The sequence below is a fragment of the Littorina saxatilis genome, linkage group LG1, assembly GCF_037325665.1.
Source record: "Littorina saxatilis isolate snail1 linkage group LG1, US_GU_Lsax_2.0, whole genome shotgun sequence".
Lineage (NCBI taxonomy): Eukaryota > Metazoa > Mollusca > Gastropoda > Littorinimorpha > Littorinidae > Littorina > Littorina saxatilis.
Window position 1 is genome coordinate 55,544,580 of NC_090245.1, and position 8,401 is coordinate 55,552,980.

Consider the following 8,401-nt stretch of genomic DNA (forward strand, 5'->3'; position numbering starts at 1 on the left):
TCATGTTCGTTGGGGATTTTGTCAGGCATGCTACTTTTCCGGTAATTGCCGGAAATCCGATAAAGCCGTTTTCAAAATCCGGTAAAGTCAAATTTATTCCGGTGAAGTTGAAAAATTTCCGCAAAAACGATCCGTGTGAATATCGCGCAACGCGACCGGGCGCCGGTCTCAATGAAGCCAGCGCACAGTTACTGTAGTGTTGTTTTCACCAGTTTGGAGGTGTGTTGAATGGTGGTGGGGGGAGGCTAAAATGGGATTTTTAACAAGATCACAACACTATTACAACCCTGAAAATGATGCCCAGAATGCACCAGATTGCACAGATTTTAACCGTTTTTTGAAAAAAAATTCGGGGGGGCATGCCCCCGGACCCCCCTAGTTGGCTCGCCTGCTTCGCAGGCTCAGTCTTATGGCTTCGCCACTGGCACTGCACGCTTCTTTCAGGTAAAACCATTTTGGGCCTGTAGCATTCCTGTTTGTTTTTCAAGGCCATAAAACCAGGCGATGGTGTACCTAAAATTGTATGGCAAAGTTGAAAATAAAGAACCCATCACACATACATGTACTTTAATTTCAATCCACCCAATAGTTTTTGAGAAAATGGGTTTACAAGATTTAGCTCTGGAAAAGTGAAATTTATTGTGCAAGTATATATTCATGTGTGTGAGTGAGAGTGTGGGAGTTGAATGTGTATGAGTGTAGAGAGAGAGAGAGAGAGAGAGAGAGAGAGAGAGAGAGAGAGAGAGAGAGAGAGAGAGAGAGAGAGAGAGAGAGAGAGAGAGAGAGAGAGAGAGAGAGAGAGAAAACAATGAAAACAACATTCTTGTTACTGATTACAAATCATGATATGTATTTCTATGTGTGTATGAAAGAGAATTAAAAAAATAATAATAAAAAGGTGCAACAGTTCTCACTTTGTGTTGAATAAACAATAGATCCAGAGGAGCGAATTACTGTGTGGTTGTGTCTATTTTGACACGTGCTTTCTGTACATGCAACTTTTACCGTGACCGTGATTTGCCACTTGTGTTCGTGATCGTGAAAACAAAAATCAAGGTAACTGTGATCGTGAAAGCTAAAATTTCCCTTCCCGTGATCGTGATGATACCCCCCCTTTGGGGCCCTCAACAATAATCCTGCCCCCTACAACAGTAAATACAAAATGTCCAGAGAATTAGCAATATATCTAACATTGACTGACTGTGTGATGATATCTTCTGCTATTGGTCTGTTTCGACAGTGATATCAAAATCTCGACTTCCTGTCTCGATTTTGATATCACTGTCTCAACAGACCATAGCAGAAGATATCATCACACAGTCAGTCAATATTGGGTACAACAAAAGGTACATGGACGGCTCGCAAACAAGAAGTTACCACAGAGGCAGCCTGCTGACAGACTGTAATAATGCCCACGTGGGTACAGTATGAAGGGCCACGTGCCCGCTATTTGCAAGTGACCTATTTGCACGGCTAATTCCAGAGTCACAGGTCGCAAGTGCCATGTTGACTTCAAGCATGAGTCGGCCACTGTTGCCAATTAGCTGACAACAGGTTTGTGTTGGAACAAACCCCACTGCAAGCAGACAGACAAGGAGCAAAGTGACTTGTTTGGTCGAACTCGGCGAGGTTAGTCTTTGAGTTGAGGGTCAACCTTTAACACTGACTCACAAGTGTTGTGGTCATTTTGTTTCACTTGTGTTGGGCCTGCTCTCAGAGCTACGCTTGAAGAAGTGTCTGGTCTATGTTCCACCCGTGTAGGAAATTGAATGGAATAGAATTGAACTTTATTTTTTGATGGTGACAGAATAAGCAATGCAAACATGCTTTTTTTCATCCGGCCCTCGCCCATTGAGGGTAAGTCAATACATTCAGAATAGAATGAGAGAGATAATGGGGAAAAAGGGAGAGGAAAGTATGATTCAGAACTTGTTTATTCGTAAAATACTATACACATTCTTTTATACTTCGATAAGTTATTAAGTCGGCAGATCATATTATTAGCAATGAAAACAATGATGTATCATGTATAAATGGCAGCTTTGCCTTAAATCTTGTTCTTGAACTCACAGTTTTGCATTATGCAATTCGATTGCATATCTTTGTTTGAGAACAAGTTCAATTCGGCTGTCCCTGACAAACCGTTTCGCATTTTACAAAAATAAATAATTTTTTTTTGCTGATGAAATAATTGATTCCACCTTTTAATCAGTATTCACACATTTTAAAATCCTGAATAATACCCCCCAAAAAAAGAACAGCCTGTGCACAGTTGGAATTGTGTGTCTTTTTAAGAAATTAATTCATCAATAAATCCCAACTCACTACAACAAGCAGGCAGGGTGTTGATTTTTGGTATGTGTCCAAATGGACGAATGATCTTATCCCATGTAAAAAGCCAGGCCACATCTGAGATGGTTAGCCGAACTGTTTTCACGAGAAGTATGCTTTTAATTTCTTGGACCATTTTATGTTTTTATATTCAATAATTCGTTTAAAATGTTCATGAATTAATCTATTTTACAACCTCATTTTGTACACTGAGTATACGTTATTTGTATTTTGATTAAACTATCTCATTTTACACAGATCGAGATGGTCATTGTTCTCCGAGACCAAATTAATTTTGTTCCACCATACTTCCAAGGTACACACCAAATTTCACCTCAATCGACCCATAAACACCAGAGATGTAAGCGGGTGCGGACAGTGAGACAAACAAACAAACAAACACGTGAAACCTATATACCCCCGAATATACTGGGGGGGGGGGGGGGGGATACAAGGGAAATCAGGCAGAACAACAGAGAACAGGTGGGTTGTAGAGAGAGAGATGGAGAGAGGCAAAAATGGAAAGGCAAAAATGGAAAGGCAAAAAACAAGGACCAAAACAATGAGAAATGAAACAGAAACAAAAAGAAGGTCATCGCAGTGATATTGACTCAATGTCCCTTAAATTAGCATTGAAGCAAAGTGGATCTGTTTATAAGGTTAAAAATAGCCCTCACCGACACAACACAACATGTCAGCATCACGTTCCGTGGAACAAACAATCTCAACGCGCTTCTGCTTCATGGCGGCGGTAGTTCCACTACCGACTACTACTATAAATATATCCATGTCCAGCGCTGCTGCTGATACAAAAAAGTCACCCACAAAAATCAACGCTTCTAAAACAAGACAAAAGCAAAACAAGAGAAAACAGAGAGCGAGCCATTGATTAATCACATGTAATATTAGTCCCAAACAACCACGACTGACAGCTCAAAGACATGTGGCTTTAAAGAGACACAGACAGAAGTCAACGAGACTGACATTGACACAGCATACCGCACAAATTAGCTTTGATGACCGTGACAGTGACATTGGTTGCCAAAGTTTGTTTCAAAGAACGAAAATAGCCTGCATAGATAGAAGACAGCGACAGACAACACTCGGTTGCATCAACTCACGTGGCACAAATACCCACCACATTGTGTCCCGGCTAGACTGCACGGCGGCGGGGGTGGGGGGGGGGGGGGGGGGGGCGGCGGCGGGGGGTGATCCGAGGTGAGACGGTGAGGAGGGAAGTGTTAACAAGAAGAGCAAATAACATCAGTGTCCAGACGCTGACCATCAGTATAAAACGCCAAGGCCAGGTCTGTCCGGTACAAAGTCAGCTCCGCTCTCCAGCCGGCAACAACCTCACAATAGAAAGAAAGAAAGGAGATCGTGGAAGCAACAAGAACAGAAAATCAAGAAGGAATAGGCGCAGCGTCCACCTGAGCTGTAGGGATAAAAGCGGAAAATCCTCTGGTGAACTGCAAGCGAAGACTATACTCCACTTCTAAGTTCATCATTCCGCAGTTGTCGTCTGCAACAAGCTCAAGTATTCATTGTTAGTCAAAGCCAAGTGCTCACGTCTTCTTTGTCCAGAGAAGCAAGTGCTACACTTTGAAACTTGTTATTTCTAGTCCCAACATTTTTGCTGTCGTTTCAATCGTGTCAAAATTGAGACAGAGGCACTATTTAGATTCAAAACTACTTTTTCGTTAGCAGAATTGTGGAGTTTCGTTTCGACTACAAGGTCCTGATTTTCGTGCGGACAAAGTGTGCTGTATTTCTGTTTGGAACATCCCAGCCTCCGCTATACTTGTAAGTCGAATTCTTTTCTTTTACATTGTGTGCTTGGCTGTGTCTTTGACTTAAACTTGACTCGCCTGTCTTTTTGTTTCTTATTGCCTTTCGTTTTCTTTTGCATAAAGAGATACTTTACCTTTTTCTGGATTTATTATCCTTATTGTTTTTTTCTCCATATTTCTTCGAGGCACATTATTTTAACATCCATCTAATTGGCCATTGCTGTCACTGAGGTAATTAACACTCAATTTCAAACGCCTCTTCTGTTTTTGAGTGTTTTTTTTTTAAAATATGTTGCTACGTGTACTTTCTTTTGTATATTCATTTGTCTTCGATTATTTGTTATTGAAGACTGGATAACAGATATTTACAGAAAACTCTAGATCATTTTCATCTTCAGGATTTTGAAAGCCTTCCTGAAGACTCTTGTCCTTATTTTTTTTTTTACAAGGGGAATGTCAATTAAACTTAAAAATATCCCGCTGCAACCCAGCTTTTCTTTTGCATTATTCGTATTTCGTTTTTAAGGACAGTCAACCCGAATGTTTCGCCTGTAATAAAATGCTGATTTACATTTATGCATGGATTCCATTGACTTTTCTTCTTGCTGGCCGTAAGAATTGTTTATCAGACGTCGGTTACTGTTTTCTCATGTAGTCGATGATCTCTCCTTTCTTCCTTATTGAATACCACAGCACATAAAGTTATGGCAAAGGCAATGCATATCTAGGGAAGAGCTAAACACGTATTGGCCGAGTGGTAACGCACTTGCGCTCGGAAGCGAGAGGTTGCGAGTTCGACCGTGGGTCAGGGCGTTAGCAATTTTCTCCCCCCTTTCCTAACCTAGGTGGTGGGTTCAAGTGCTAGTCTTTCGGATGAGACGAAAAACCGAGGTCCCTTCGTGTACACTACATTGGGGTGTGCACGTTAAAGATCCCACGATTGACAAAAGGGTCTTTCCTGGCAAAATTGTATAGGCATAGATAAAAATGTCCACCAAAATACCCGTGTGACTTGGAATAATAGGCCGTGAAAAGTAGGATATGCACCGAAATGGCTGCGATCTGCTGGCCGATGTGAATGCGTGATGTATTGTGTAAAAAAAATTCCATCTCACACGGCATAAATAAATCCCTGCGCCTTGAATATGTGCGCGATATAAATTGCATAAAATAAAAATTAAAAAAATAAATAAATAAATCCCTGCGCTTAGAACTGTACCCACGGAATACGCGCGATATAAGCCTCATATTGATTGATTGATTGAATGTTTAAAATCGTCCGTACTATCCGGCTACAAAACAAATATTGTGTCGCCAAACACTGTCTTTCGCCGACCGAAGACGAAAATCTCTCTGCATGTCTGCCTGTCCGGACCGGACCCCCCCCCCCCCCCCCCCCCCCACTCTGTCTCTGTCTGTCTGTCTGTCTGTCTGTCTGTCTGTCTGTCTGTCCGTCTGTCTGTCTCTCTCTCTCTCTCTCTCTCTCTCTCTCTCTCTCTCTCTCTCTCTCTCTCTCTCTCTCTTTCCAACAGTCGGAATTTCCAACTATTGTGTATTTTTTCGAGTTTTTTGTTTATTTCCCCAGCCCAATGTTCCCTTTTTGCAATGGCCCGACGGCCTGCGCAGTAAACCATCAGTTCGTTCGTTCGTTCGTTCGTTCCCTCTCTCTTTCTCTGTTTGTTTCTTTTTCATAAACGTCAAATTCCCCCATACCTTTAAAAACAATTCCGCCTAGAAGTGCTCACTGCTGTTCTAAAAAACGGTAAGCCATTCATGACCTGAGATGAAGAGTGCATGAGTACACCAAAACTCTCACTTTTCAAACCTTCAAAGCCCTGATCGCAAAAGTGCTTAGCTGATAGACGTTCGATTCCCGTTCCTTAATGCTCATTTTGACTAAGAGAGAAAGTTACAATCGCAGTTAAGGAGTGAGTTCTCCTGGTCCCCCCCCCCCCCCCCATCCCCTCCCCCAGTCAGTTTCAAGCCCTGACATTTCAACTGTACTCTCTGCTAACTGGATCGTTATTACTGCCACCGGAAATATCTGCTAGTCAAGGTCTGACCAGGGTTGTGGGAGAGTTTTAGACCTAACTGACCACTCTATTTCAGACAGGACTGTCGAGTCAGTAGTGTCCTGCCAGGGCCTTGCAGTGAGGACTGCAGGCCGTCTCTTCTCCACCACGGAGTCCAAGGTGCTGCCCACCAAGAGTGGTGCCGACCCCTCCACCGCCTCCTTCTCCTCCCTCTCCTCCCTCAAGCTGCGCGCCATGATCACCGGCCCCAGCGAGCGCTGCCTCCTCTCCTTCATCGTCCTCAGCGTCTTCGGCGTGGTGCAGCTGCACTTCATCATGTCCCACCCCCGCCACCCCCACTACCCCCAGCCCTGTCCCCCGGAGCCCGGCATTCACTGGGTGCGCGACCCGCAGAGCTGCTTCCATTACTTCATCTGCGTTGGTGGCCGGCCTATCCGCATGCCCCAGTGCCCGGACCATAGCGTGTGGTCCGTGGGTGCCCGAAACTGCGTGCCCATCCACTCCCTGTGGGACGACTGCCCCCACCTCTCCCAGCCCCCTCCCCCACACTCTCTGCGGCAGCCACCACAGCCCACAGCCTTCTCCGTGACGCGCGCTGCCCGCAACTGGACAGCCGCTTCGGACCGCATGGACGCCCTCCTGGACCCACTGCACCCTGACCAGCGACAACGGGAAACACTACTGCGTGCGTCTCACTGCCTCAACACACTTCTTCTCTGTCTGTCTTTCTGTCTTTCACTTCTTTTACTTTTGATGACATCTCTAGATCAGCTTTCTGCCTCCCTTGCTCGAATACCATGAAAGAGGGTTTTTTCTCCGCATTAAAAAGCTGATTGTCAATTCAGCGGGTATGCTATTCTAGTAGATCTGAACATAACTGTTTGTTTTAACTTGAAGCCAAACACGTTATTGTTTAACCACATGAAGTGCTCAGGTCAGACTACCGCTTTCGTGGTCTTAGAGTCTTGTACCAGACAAACCTTTTTAGACCAATGCAATCATGCAGTATTCCAACAAACATTCGAGCCAACATGATAAATATTCAGACCAATATCTAAAAACATAACCTCAAAGTATACATCGAAGTACATGCCTCCGACGAAGCATCCAAGAGACCGACAGCTATGATTTCCAAGTTACCTGACCCCTGACCATCCACCTCCTTATGTTCCCACCCAACAGGCGTGCTGCCCAACCACCCGTGTGTGTTCAGTGGGGAGCAGACCTACCTGCCGCACCCCGGCCGCTGCCACTGGTTCTACAACTGCTCCGCCCCCGTCACGAACGAGGGGAGGGCGATGTCGGACAGGGATGGCTGGGACGGACTGACGGAGGAGTGCCCCTACCCCCAGCTCTTCTCTCTCGCCACACACACCTGTGTGCACTACGCCGACGTTGACTGTGGCAAGCGCGGCCTCTTCCTTGACCCATGTGAGTTCTGGTGTTTGGGTTTATTAGTTGCAATGGCGCAAAGCATGCAGTAAAGGAGAAAAACTAAGTTATGCAGTGGTGCTTAGTACATGTGTTTCTATTTTATCTCCAGGCCTGTTGAGGTCGAATTCAACATCGCTATACTGTTCAATATCTAACTTTGGCATGGTACCTACCCCTGCAGAAGATTACAAGACAGTTCAGTCAGGCAGAATATCAACGGAAGGCGAGTGTATGAGCAGAAGCATTTGATTGATTTTTTGCCGTTTTTGTCCTGTAAATCCAGCGGGTCAAACAGGATGTGAAGCAATCTAGAGGTGACTCACTGATTCAAAAGCATCCCGAGGAAGCAACAACATTCTTAGTGAGACCAGACACAAAGCTGGAGAAACACACAAAAAGACTGCGAAAGGCTTCAAGATAATTTAAAGCGCTTATAACTTTTTGTCATACCAATTTCTGGGTATACATGTAATATCATATCAAGGTTTCCTTTTAAAATGCGACAGAAGACACCGTGAATATTATTTCGAAAGCTCACTACTGCGGAAGGAGAAACGCTTGCAGTTATTACAAGCTAGTTGGGATGGTGCAAGTGAAAGAGAGACAAGAACAAACAAACCCGAATTTCCGGAGTGACCAATGTCACGGGATTATCGTTGCTCTTTCTTGGTTCAAAACTATATTTTCGTACAAAACACTCCCTACATTCACCCACACAAAAATCCGTGTCTGCTGACAGAGTAATAGACTTTAGTGGGTTTTTAAGGTCCTGTTGGCCAACATGGCCTATCTATTCTATTAAAGTACCGCGGC